General features: G+C 39.1%; 1 long non-coding RNA gene across 1 annotated transcript in view; it reads left to right on the top strand.

The window, feature by feature from the left end:
• Nucleotides 1–9,191, top strand: part of LOC129526762 (uncharacterized) — a 364,222-nt gene extending 355,031 nt beyond the window's left edge. Inside the window, exons 5-6 of the long non-coding RNA XR_010130717.1 lie at nucleotides 4,650–4,724; nucleotides 5,885–9,191. This is a non-coding gene — a long non-coding RNA (uncharacterized lncRNA). The remainder of the gene's footprint in view (nucleotides 1–4,649; nucleotides 4,725–5,884) is intronic.
• Nucleotides 9,192–12,913: the final 3,722 nt, after the last annotated feature.

Genomic DNA, 12,913 nt, shown 5'->3' with positions numbered 1-12,913 from the left:
CATACCTTTCACCAAAACTTTGCAAAATAGATTTGTGAGGGCAGCACCCGCATCCTTGAAGAGCTCTGTGATTTCTCTTCTCTGTATGCCACATCTTACAGTGGGACTTGCAGTTACTCAACTACAAAATTTAAATGCAGTGGGAATAATTGGATCCTGAGATGGCAGGGGCCAAGTGGTGGCACTCAACTGCCAATGGCAAGGTGGGTATAGTTACTGTAATGGACAGCAGACGCAAAGCAAGCAGTCAGAATAATCTGATTTGTGTAAGCTCTGGCATTGGCTAATTAATCATGGTGTTCCTAGAAGTGAAATTTATAGGAAGCCTACTGCATTCTTAATTTATATAAGCAGAAAACTTCCAGGTTGAGTGGACAAAAGACTAATTAAAATTATGAAAACAGAGAATCACAGTCCCTCAATCAAATTCCAGACTTGAGCCAGTTTACAGACCCAGAACCCCATGAATGAAGGGGGAAGCTGGGAAAGCCTTGAGGAAGGACCCCACTATGCTACACTACAAACAATTTATGTTGTTAATCTTTTGCCCATCCTTTCCCAAGGAGTCTGCTGCCCTTTTACCAGGGTAACTGTGTATTGGAGAAAGGGAAATAATCAGACCTTTTATGGACTACTGGACACTGGCTCTGAGCTGACGTTAATTCCTGGGGACCTAAAATGTCATTGTGGTCCTCCAGTTAAAGTATGGGCTTATGGAGGTTAGGTATTAATGGAGTTTTAGCTCAGGCTTAATTTACAGTGGGTCCATTGGGTCCCCAGACTCATCCTGTGGTCATTTCCCCAGTGCCAGAATGCATAATTGGCATAGACTTACTTAATAGCTGGAAGAGTCCCCACACTGGTTTCCTGACTAGTAGGGTGAGGGCTATTATGGTGGGAAAGGCTAAATGGAAGCTATTAGAGCTGCCTCTACCTAGAAAAATGGTAAATCAAAAACAGTATTGCATCCCTGGGTGGATTGCAGAGATTAGTGCCACCATTGAGGACTTGAAAGATGCAGGGGTGATGATTCCCACTACATCCCCGTTCAACTCTCCCACTTGGCCTGTGTAGAAGACAGATGGATCTTGGAGAATGACAGTGGATTATCATAAGCTTAACCAAGTGGCGACTCCAATTGCAGCTGCTGTACCAGATGTGGTTTCATTGCTTGAGCAAATTAACACATCTCCAGGTACCTGGTATGCAGCCATAGATTTGGGAAATGTCTTTTTCTCCATTCCTGTCCATAAGGTCCACCAGAAGAAATTTGCCTTCAGCTGGCAAGGCCAGCAATATACCTTTACTGTCCTACCTCAGGGGTATATCAGCTCTCCAGCTTTGTGTCATCATTTTGTTCAGAGACATCTTGATCCTTTTCCCTTCCACAAGATATCACAGTGGTCCATTACATTGATGACATTATGCTGGTTGGATCCAGTGAGCAAGAAGTAGCAAACACACTGGTAAGACATTTGTGTGTCAGAGGATGGGAAATAAATCTGACTAAAAATCAGGGACCCTCTACCTCAGTAAAATTTCTGGGGGTCCAGTGGTGTAGAGTCTGTCAAGATATTCCATCTAAGGTGAAGGATAAGTTGCTGCATTTGGCCCCTCCTATAACCAAGAAAGAGCCACAGTGCCTAGTGGACCTATTTGGATTTTGAAGGCAACACATTACTCATTTTGGTGTGTTACTCCAGCTCATTTATCGAATGACCAGAAAGGCTGCCAGTTTTGAGTGGGGTCCAGAACAGAAGGCTCTGCAACAAGTCCAGGCTGCTGTGCAAGCTGCTCTGCCACTTGGGCCATACGACCCAGCAGATCCAATGAGATTGAGGGGTCAGTGGTGAATAGGGATGTTGTTGGGGACCTCTGGCAGGCTCCCATAGGTGAATCACAGCAGAGGCCTCTAGGATTTTGGAGCAAGGCCCTCCCATCTTCTTCAGATAACTACTCTCGTTTTGTGAGACAGCTCTTGGCCTGTTACTGGGCTTTGGTAGAAACAATGTTTGACTGTGGGTCATCAAGTCACCATGTGACCTGCACCACCTGTCATGAACTGGGTGCTTTCTGTCCCATTTAGCTGTAAAGTGGATTGTGCACAGCAGCATTCAGTCATGAAATGAAAGTGGTATATATGTGACTGGGCTCGAGCAGGTCTTGAAGACACAAGTAAGTTACATGAGGAAGTGGCTTAAATGCCCATGGTCCCCATTCCTGCCACCCTGCCTTCTCTCCCCAAGCCTGCGCTGATGGCCTCATGGGGAGTTCCCTATGATCAGTTGACAAAGGAAGAGAAGACAAGGACCTGGTTCACAGATGGTTCTGCACAATATGCAGGCACCACATGAAAGTGGACAGCTGCAGCACTACAGCCCCTTTCTAGGACATCCCTGAAGGACAGTGGCAAAGGGAAATATTCCCAGTTGGCAGAATTTGAGCAGTGTACCTCCTTGTGCACTTTAGTTGGAAGGAAAAATAGCCAGATGTGTGATTATATACTGGTTAATGGGCTATAGCCAATGGTTTGGCTAGATGGTCAGGGACTTGGAAGAAGCATAATTGGAAAATTGGTAACAAAGAAATTTGGGGAAGAGGTATGTCGATGGACCTCTCTGAGTGGTAAAAAACTGTGAAGATATTTGTATCTGCTGTGAATTTTCACCAAAGGATGACCTCAGCAGAGGAGGATTTTAATAATTACATGGATAGGATGACTCGTTTTGTGGACACCACTCAGCCTCTTTCCCCAGCCATCCCAGTCATCACCCAATGGGCCCATGAACAAAGTGGCCATGGTGACAGGGCTACAGGTTATGCATGGGCTCAACAACATGGACTTCCACTCACTAAGGCTGACCTGCCTATGGCCACTGCTGAGTGCCCAATTTGCCAGCCCCAGATATCAATACTGAGTCCTCGATATGGCACTGTTCCTCAGGGTGATCAGCCAGCCACCTGGTGGCAGGTTGATTATATTGGACCTCTTCTATCATAGAAAGGGCAGAAGTTTGTCCTCACAGGACTAGACACTTACTCCAGTTATGGGTTTGCCTATCCTGCATGCAATGCTTCTGCCAAGACTACCATCCGTGCCCTCATGGAATGCCTTACCCACTGTCATGGTATTTCACATAGCATTGCCTCTGACCAAGGCATTCACTTTATAACTATGGAAGTGTGGCACTGGGCTCATACTCATGATTCTTACCATGTTCTCCATCATCCTGAAGCAGCTAGATTGATGGAACAGTGGAATGGTCTTTTGAAGTCACAATTACAATGTCAATACTTTGCACGGCTGGGACAAAGTTCTCAGAAGGCTGCGTATGCTCTGAATCAGTGTCCAATATATGGTACGGTTTCCCCCATAGCCAGGATTCACAGGTCGAAGGATCAAGGGGTGGAAGTAGAAGTGGCACGACTCACCATCACCCCTAGTGACCCACTAGCAAAATTTTTGCTTCCTGTTCCTGCAACATTTTTTTGTGCCGGCCTAGAGGTCTTAGTTCCAGTGGTAGAAGTGCTGCCCCAGGAGACACAACAATGATTCCATTAAACTGGAAGTTAGGATTGCCACCTGGTCATTTTGGGCTCCTTCTACCTCTAAGTCAGCAGGCTAATAAAGGAGTTACAGTGTTGGCTGGGTGATTTCCCAGACTATTAAGATGAAATCAGTCTACTATGCCACAATGGAGGTAAGGAAGAGTATGCGTGGAATACAGGAGATCCCTTAGGGCATCTCTTAGTATTACCGTTCCCTGTTTAAGGTTAATAGGAAACTAAAACAACCCTTCCAGGCAGGACTACAAATTGCCGAGACCCTTCAGGAATTAAGGTTTGGGTCACTCCACCAGGTAAAAAGCCACAACTTGCTGAAGTGCTTGCTGAAGGCAAAGGGAATACAGAATGGGTAGTATAAGAAGGTAGTCATCAATACCAGCTATGACCACGTGACCAGTTACCAAAACAAGGACTATAACTGTCATGAGTATTTCCTCCTTAGTTTGTTAAGAACATGTTTGTGCATGTATACACTTGTATGAAGAAAATATCTTCATTTTATTTTCTTTTTCCTTTATCATGTGACATAAGAGTTTTTGACTTCATATCAGCATTTAAATGTTGTTAACTTTATGTAAGCAATTGGGTTGGGATTGGTGTGCTTCTAGTTGTACGAAAGATAGTTGTCTTATGTTAGGTGTAATTATGACCTTATTCTTTTATTTCTCTGAAGATTATATATGATTTCAGGACATGTATATGGGTTCAAGTTGACAAGGGGTGGACTTGTGATGATTAATATTGAGTGTCAACTTGATTGGATTTAAAGATGCAAAATATTGTTCTGGGTGTGTCTTTGAGGGTGTTGCCAAAGGAGAATAACATTTGAACCAGTGGATTGGGAGAGGCAGACCAACCCTCAAGTTGGGTGGGCACCATCTAGTCAGCTGCCAACATGGCTAGGATAAAAGCAGGCAAAGGAGCATGGAAGGACTACACTGGCTGTGTCCTCCAGCCTACATCTTTCTCATGTGCTGCATGCTTCCTGCCCTTGAACATTGGATTCCAAGTTCTTCAACTTTTGGACTCTTGGACATTAACCAGAGACTGAAGGCTGCACTTTTGGCTTCCCTACTTTTTAGGTTTTGTGACTCAGACTGGCTTCCTTGCTCCTTAGCTTGCAGATGACCTATTGTGGAACTTCATCTTGTGATCATGTGAGTCAATGCTTCTTAATAATCTCCCCTTCATATATACATCTATCCTATTAGTTCTGTCCCTCTAGAGAACCCTGACTAATATAGCTTGGTTACTAATTTGTTCAATACTGGCTTTATGGATACCCTTTTATCATAGACTACATTTTGATGAACAATAGAAAATAATATGATTAAATACCTTTTTATTACTGCAAAAATGAAGATCAATAAAATTATTAAAAAGAATATCCACAAAAATCCATGTTGATTTTCCCCAACTAAACTGATAGTACAATTTAGTTATTCAACTTGAAGAAATTAGCTAAAATATAGTGAATGAAATGGGCACAAGCTTCTGTAGGCACGATAGATACCATCCATGTGTGGAGAGGAAAATGTCTTAGGGTCCAGTGATATAAGATGCCAAGCTGTCGAAGATAGTCTTAGACATGTCTTTTCCCAGTGGCCTGTCCCCCAACCTCCCCCTTGAAACAAAGAACTTAGCATGAAGCTGGAACATTCACTGGGAAATTTTTAATGCTTAACAAATAGATGATGTATTAGTCTGTTCTCACACTGCTAATAAATATATATCAGAGACTAGGTAATTTATAAAGGAAAAAGATTTAATGACTCACAGTTCTATGTGGCTGGGGATGCCTTACAATCATGGCAGAAGGTGAAGGGGAAGAAAGACACGTCTTACATGGTGGCAGGCAAGAGAGCCTGTTTAGAGGAACTCCCATTTATAAAACTATCAGATCTTATGAGACTTAATCACTACCATGAGAACAGTATGGGGGAAACTACCCCCATGATTCAATTATCTCCACCTGGCCCCACCTTTGACACATGGGAATTATTACAGTTCAAGGTGAGATTTGGGTGGGGACACAGCTAAACCATGCCACATGATGTTACTGTTCATTAATGATCAGTACATATGCATGATGCTTTCTCTTACGTTATTCATCCCTTGAATTAAGCATATAAACAGCAGTAGTTTCTTTGGGGAACCTTACTGACTACATTTTCAGTTTTTCATGACTTGTGTGTGAACCACAGATTCAAAGGTATAGATGCAGAAAGTCTTTCTTGTCTTGTCCTCTGATGCCACGCTGGGAACACTAGACATGTACTCAGCCATTACTAATATGGTATTTTGTTTTCTGTTTCAGGATTTTTCTCTTTGTACACAACTCTAAGATTGAGTTGCTCGTTCATTGCGGTGAGTGGTAAGACACAAACCTTCAATCTCTATATGCCTCAAGTAAGCCTTAAAAGCAAAATATGTTCTGCATAAAGGGGGAAGAATAATGATTTGGAATCTGTGTAGTGCAGAAATAGGATAATGTTGAACCTGCTCCTCTCCTAGGCCTGTGGTACTTTGGGTGCTGGGATTAGGCAGTCACTACCAAGGATTGCTGCAAAAGAAGCAGTGATATTGGGTGAATAAATATTTTGGTACAGAAATGCAAACAATAGGTGGTTCATCTCAAACAAAACCCATAGATCACCTGTCCAACTTTGTTAGCTTGCTAGGAAGTTAGTTATAATTACAAATACGGTCTAAGACATATTTTCTAGTTATTAACATATTCCATACAATCTTGATAGCATTATTCCAAAAACCGAGATCATATCATTAATTTAAACCTATTCCATGCAGTGACTATTGAGAAAAAGTAAATAGTATCTTCTCTTAATGTATAGATATGTTCTTTTGTACCATAGATTATCTTTACAGTAGTAACCTGGCACTAATTGAACTTTCAAAATTGAACTGCTGCTGATAAATCTCTTAAAAAGTCTTTTTTATATGTAGTAAAATGTTTAAGAAACACTAAAAAAGTTAGAACAAAAAGATAAAATGAGAAACAGAATATGAAATAAATTAGTATAAGACCTTGGTATTATACCAAGGTTAGGAAGACAGTTCAGTAGAATTCAAATTATTATTTTATTGCTGTTCTTTACTTTGGGAAAGGCGTATGTATATGTAAGAAGTTGCATATATAGTGCCAAACAAATGTCTTCAAATTTAAGAACAATGCCCATGAAAGGAAAATCAACCTAACAAGAAAGAAAGAAATATTAATATTTATAATGCAAGAAACCTTAAAAGGAAGGGGTTATGACCTTGTATAAGAGTATATATACAGGTAGATAGATACATATATTATAAATATATTGACATATGAACATACTTAACTACAACGTAGCTGATATTCTAAAAATAAAATATTGAATTGTGATTTTATGTATGTTTCTTTTTAGTAAACAAAGGGGATTAAGGGAAATATAAAAATTAATGCAATGGAAAAAATATATTTGCCTGTGATAGTACTAAAATTTGTTACTTGATATTTCAATTAAACTTAAAAATGTAAAAAGACAAAACAAGGAAGCAACAAAGAGATTTGCAGCACAGCAAAAATGGCCACCAAGAGATCATATTTGTCTTCTCTTCAACTGGCTTGGTCTGACGGTACTTCAAAATTGTACTGGGGATTCTGGAACCATTTTTTATAAAGGTAAAAGTTGGGTAACTTGACATCCAAAAGGAAGTTAATATAATAATTGGTTTTACATGTGAATATATCCTCAGTTTCATCATATTTACTAAAGGAGAGAGAAAAACTTGACTTATAAATGTGGCTCCCCTTATTTAAAATTACTTAGCCTATGGAATAAATAAATTGTAGTGGACAGAATCTAAGGTTGCACTCTTGGTCCCTGACTCCTGGTGTTTCTATCCTTACATGACTCTCTCCCCTAGAGCATGGGTGGGAAATATGACTTACTTCTAAGCTCTAGCATATGCAAAGGGGATGAGATATATATGATTACGTATACATGGTTACACGATTGTGTAACATAAGATGAAGTGCCGTCTTGCTGGAGTCTCTCACCCTCTTGTTGACTACGAAGATGGAAATTGCCATGTGATGGTCTGCCTATGTTGGGAGACCCGCAGAGGAAAGAACTGAGAGAGCCTACAAGCTGATGGTGGCCTCTGTCAAAACAGTCAGCAGGAAACAAAGCCCTCAGTCCTGCAGCTGCCATCTTCGACTATGCGTTCCATTTAACATGAGTGGAACTGATATTTTTATAAAATAAGAACTGAAATACATGTTTCTGTGTAAATCTCCTCTTATAAATAAAATGAAGTAGTGGAAGGATATTCGAAGGTAGTGGTGCCAAAAAGTGGTGCCAATATGAAAGGACAAATTGTAAGGGAACAGAAATCTCTTTCAGTGGATAAAAGAATAATACAATTATAAATGTGATCAATTAACAGATTAAGCTGATAATGGAATAATATGCAAGAGGGTACTAATAGTAAAATTAGGATTGTACCCCATCATTACATGGACCCAAACTAACTCTATCAGTGTGCTTCAGGATGAGAATTCTGCCATCTTCCGTCTGCCTTGCTTATTTAGGAACCAATTTAACTCAGTCTAGTATTAGGCATTGGAGATTGAGGTTTGGAAATAAGTTGTTGGTGTTCTATAGCCAAGGGCTAAATCTTTTGAAATTTTTTGGATGCCAGCAATGCTATTGCATGGTTGGCTCTTTAAATACTACCTGTGGAGGCCAGTTTGCTTGACTTTATTGGACCTGGGTCTGTGGAGTAACTGGGGCTTCATAACTCTGTTCTGTGTCTCTAACACCTGCTTTTGAAGAGTGCAGAAAAGTGTAGATCTCCCTGTTCTAAACTTCAGTTGGAAAACCAGTGTGCCTGTTTACTTTTCTCTTTATTTCAACCCTTGCTAAGGGTTCCATGGCTGCTGGTCACCCTGATTGATGCCATCCTGTAATTGGAATGACTTTTTAATACCTATATAGAATTGGTTTCTAGTACCCCTCCACCACCCTAGTTCTTCCTCAGTTTTATAGTAGCTTCTCCCCAGAAGTCTGCTTTCTCTGTCTTAGATCATGTTCCTTTTTCTTCCATATATCTTGTAGCCAGTGCTGTGTGGTATGTTCTTTCTTCATCATGGAATTCAGTATGAGGGACACATCTTTTGGATCATCAAAATGCAATGAAGGACTTATAACAAATGTTTTATTTTATGGAGACTTTTTTTGCCCCTTGGATTATGAATCCAGTGACTGAAATGTGAAAATCAGTGAACCTTGCACTTGAAATAATATATGCTCTAATAACTTTCCCAAATAAATTTAAACTGGTTCCTCTGAAAGTATTCTTATACTATAGTATTTTCCTCTTAAAACCTTTAATAATTACACATAGCCTATTGCTGAAATAGGATGTAAACTTTGTATCTAATGTTTTGCTTCTGTTATTTTCTGGAATACTCTTTCCCCATTCTTATGGCTGCCCCAAAACATACACATATAGACTTTCTCCCTCTCTTCTGTTTCCTGAGGTGCCACCCATTCCTTAAGTCCTGTTTCATTTTCCAATTTCACCATGAAGCCTTTCCTGATTTACTTAAGTACATATTCTGTTTTTCTTCCAGCCTTCATATCTTGCTTTATTCCTCTGTTATGGTATTTCTCTTAATCTTTCCTTAAATTTTTTGTTTCTTTTCTTCTTTATTAGATCATAGGCTATCTGAAGGCAGGGGTTGAGCTGTTATGATGTGTTTATGTTACTTAAGATCTAGATCAATAATAGCTAGTTAGTCAATAGATGTGTATGGGGTTAAAACAAATTAACCCCCTTTAGCCATGGATGAGGCCCTCCCAACAATGAGCTAATGTTGTCTTAAAAAGGAGATTTCCATTACGCTTGCTCGTGAAAGACTCTGCTCTTGTACTGTATGTGACAAAATAAGAAGGTAAAGGTAAAATAGTGACTTTTCTATGAAGGTAAATTTATTCAAGTTTACAAAAAGCCTTTTATTTTGTGTTGCTGCTCTTTTGACTTGTTGAAAATTAACATTTCTCCTTTATTTTGGTGGGAAGTGCTTGATTGTTAGAAGAATAAAGCTTTAGAATCTCTATGTTAGTCTCTCTAATTTTTTACTGGTCTGTGAAATCAGAAGTCTTGGGAACTGCTGATCTAGGGTGTTTGTACATTCCAATATAACCAAACAAAAGTGCTAAGGGATTCTGGTGTAACCATGTATGGAGAAAAGAACAATGGACTAAGATGTAGGAAAACTGGTGCCAGCCCTAACAGATCTTACAACTACTTATGTAACATTGTTCTTGGCTTTATGCAATTAAGATGAGTAAAACTGCCTCAGGTACCTCTTGAGGTAAATGTGAGACCCAAGTAAATAATCAGGTTGTGAAATGTTTTTGTTTCTATTATAGTTTAAAAGCAAGGGATTGTGTAGTGCTAGTTATTGGTAGTTTGTGTGTGTGTGTGTGTGTGTGTGTGTGTGTGTGTGTTTAGTTTCAACAGTATTTCCTTTAGAGACCTTTATTCATAACCAGAAACAAGTCCATGATTTTCTGTCCTTTGAATTACAAATTATTCCTCACCCTTCTAGTGACATTGATTTGATTATATATTGTAAACTGTCCAGCAGGATTTTTATTGTCAGTTTAAAATGAAATAATAGCTTAAACATCAGAATGCCAGTGGTAGATATTTGTATAAGTGATTCTAGCTGAAATGATATACGGACACCATTTGTATTTTGGGAGGCTCTAGTCATGTAAGAAGTGAACTTTAAGTCTGAAGCATACTTATGCAGATATTCTATATGAAGGGTTATTTCTGCAATGCAAAATTGTCTTTCACTTTGCATGAACAAAATCAAGACAAATGGAACTGATTGCATTAATTCACTAAGTGACTACACATCTGCTGTGCGTAAAGATATGTTGCCAAAATATTGAATTGCAGGACTATTTGTAAAATCTGAGAGTAGAGTAGGGTTAGACCTAGAAGGGTAAAATTGGCCACTATATTAGTCCAGTTTCATGCTGCTGGTAAAGACATACCTGATACTGGGAAGTAAAAGAGGTTTGATGGACTTAACAGTTCCACATGGCTGGGAGGCCTCACAATCATGGTTGAAGGCAAGGAGGAGGAAGTCACGTCTTACATGGATGATGACAGGCAAAGAGAGAGAGCTTGTGCAGGGGAACTCCTCTTTATAAACCATCAGATTTCATAAGAGTTACTCACTATCACAAGAACAGCACCAGAAAGACCTGCCCCCATGATTCAATTACCTCCCACCAGGTCCCTCCCATAACAGATGGGAATTCAAGATGAGATTTGGGTGGGGACACAGCCAAACCATATCAGCCACTTATTCCCCTCTTGTGTGTCATCGTCCTTCAAAAATGATATTACACAGGCCACACATAATATTTTAAAGTTGAGAAACTTTTGTCTTTTGCCTTGTCTTCCCTTAATGCCTTAATGTAGTTTCCTACAAGCAATAGGTATTTCCATTTTTTTGCCTCTCAGGCCCAGTGGCCTCTGCTACTCTCTGGCTTTGTACAGACTGCTAATGAGATACCACCACTGTCTTCCCTCCCAGGAAGTTAGTGTTACAGGCTCCTGAGTGAACCTTTTATCTTTTACTTCTTGTCTAACAAAGCCATACTTTTTGGGGCTGTTGATCTCAGGTAGGTGTTGGGAATATAGCAGTAAAATAAATTCACACTGAGATGCCACTGCTAATAGCTGATAATGAGGTAGGCATCCCAGGTTTTATTTATAAGACCAAAAAATGGACTGGATAATGTTGGACTCACAAGAAAGAGATTTAGATAGGGATCTTTCCTGAAGCCCTTGAAATTATCCCCTGGAGATCAACTTAATCTCACATATAATGGAACCTCCCTTTCTAAATTAAAATTTCAATGGGTCACTGCATTATATTCAGAGATACTGTTCTGAATCAAAAGTAAATTTTGTCTGTAGAGAAGATTTTTAAACTGGAAGGTGAATGCAAATCCAGTCGAATCCATCTGAAAAGGCCAAATGAGAGCTCTACCTGAGATTAAAAATGGTTGGCTCTGGTCCGCATCCATTTAAAACAAGTAATAGAAGATCAGTAAATACAAAAATGACATGAAGGACAGGAGAATCCATGGTTTTGGGTGTATGAAGTCCTTAATTATCACTTACCAAACACATACTAAACACAGGGTGACACTGGGGTTTTATAAATGAAACACATGGTTCCTGAACTAAAGAAGCTCACTCTCTAGGGAGTAGATCAGCAAATAGAACATTATTTTATAAATATGTGATAAATACTCTGTTAGAGGCAAGTCCAAGATATTCTGAGAGCTCAAAGTACCACCTAACATAGACTGGGAATGGAAAGACATAGGGCAATATTTTAGAAAGCTTTTATTAGGTAAATTAATTGAGTTTGGAAGACTGAATAAAGATTACAAAGAGGAATTTAAAAAAGACCACTCTTACTGTCTTGTTTTCTATCTTAATTTGAAAATAATTAACCCTGAATTAACTCATTTGTGTGTTTTTAAAGTATTTTCTAAGCTCACATGTATATTAAAGGATAAAGGTTGAAAAAGCATCTACAGTAAAGGATAAAAAGCTTTTATGTTCCTTTTGAATGCCCAACTGTGTGTGCCTTTTGGTAATTATGGGCTTAGTTACCATGTGTATATTCCTACCAGCCCCACAAATGGTGGTTAAAGGAGAAGAGCACAGTGAGTGCAGCCAGAGACTATTTAAAGTGGTTCAGAATTCATTAACTACAAAACCTCTAAATTAAAACAAGTGAGGTAAATTATGATTATGGATTCAAGACACAGGAATGGATGTGCAATACAAGTCTATTGGGGGTTTTCATACTATGGTAATTTGCCAGGGAGTTATAGAAACTCTAGGATAAAATAAATGTATCTCTGGATAATCTATTTTACTGAAAAATTTGGGAATATAGTTAATGGTAAAACATAGAGATACACAGCAGTCCATGATGGATTGATGCATATCACACACACACACACACACACACACACACACACACACACACACACACACCCTTCTTTGGTTTATTTGAGTAGAACAGTTTGAAAAAATGTAACAGACTAAAAAGACACAGAAGAAAATAGCAAAACTATCAGATATTTTATAGTCTTTACTGAACTTCATTTTTCTTCATTGTATAAATGTGTTCAAATATGCTATCAGATTCAGAGCAGAAATCCTGACTCACAACTCATCTCTCACTCCTTATAATTGCTACACTTTAAAGGTCTTTTAGAAAAGAACATTTAACTTACTCCAC

This window comes from Gorilla gorilla, chromosome 15 (genome assembly GCF_029281585.2).
Source record: "Gorilla gorilla gorilla isolate KB3781 chromosome 15, NHGRI_mGorGor1-v2.1_pri, whole genome shotgun sequence".
In the NCBI taxonomy this organism is placed as follows: domain Eukaryota; kingdom Metazoa; phylum Chordata; class Mammalia; order Primates; family Hominidae; genus Gorilla; species Gorilla gorilla.
This window is presented reverse-complemented; position numbering and strand designations above follow the sequence as displayed.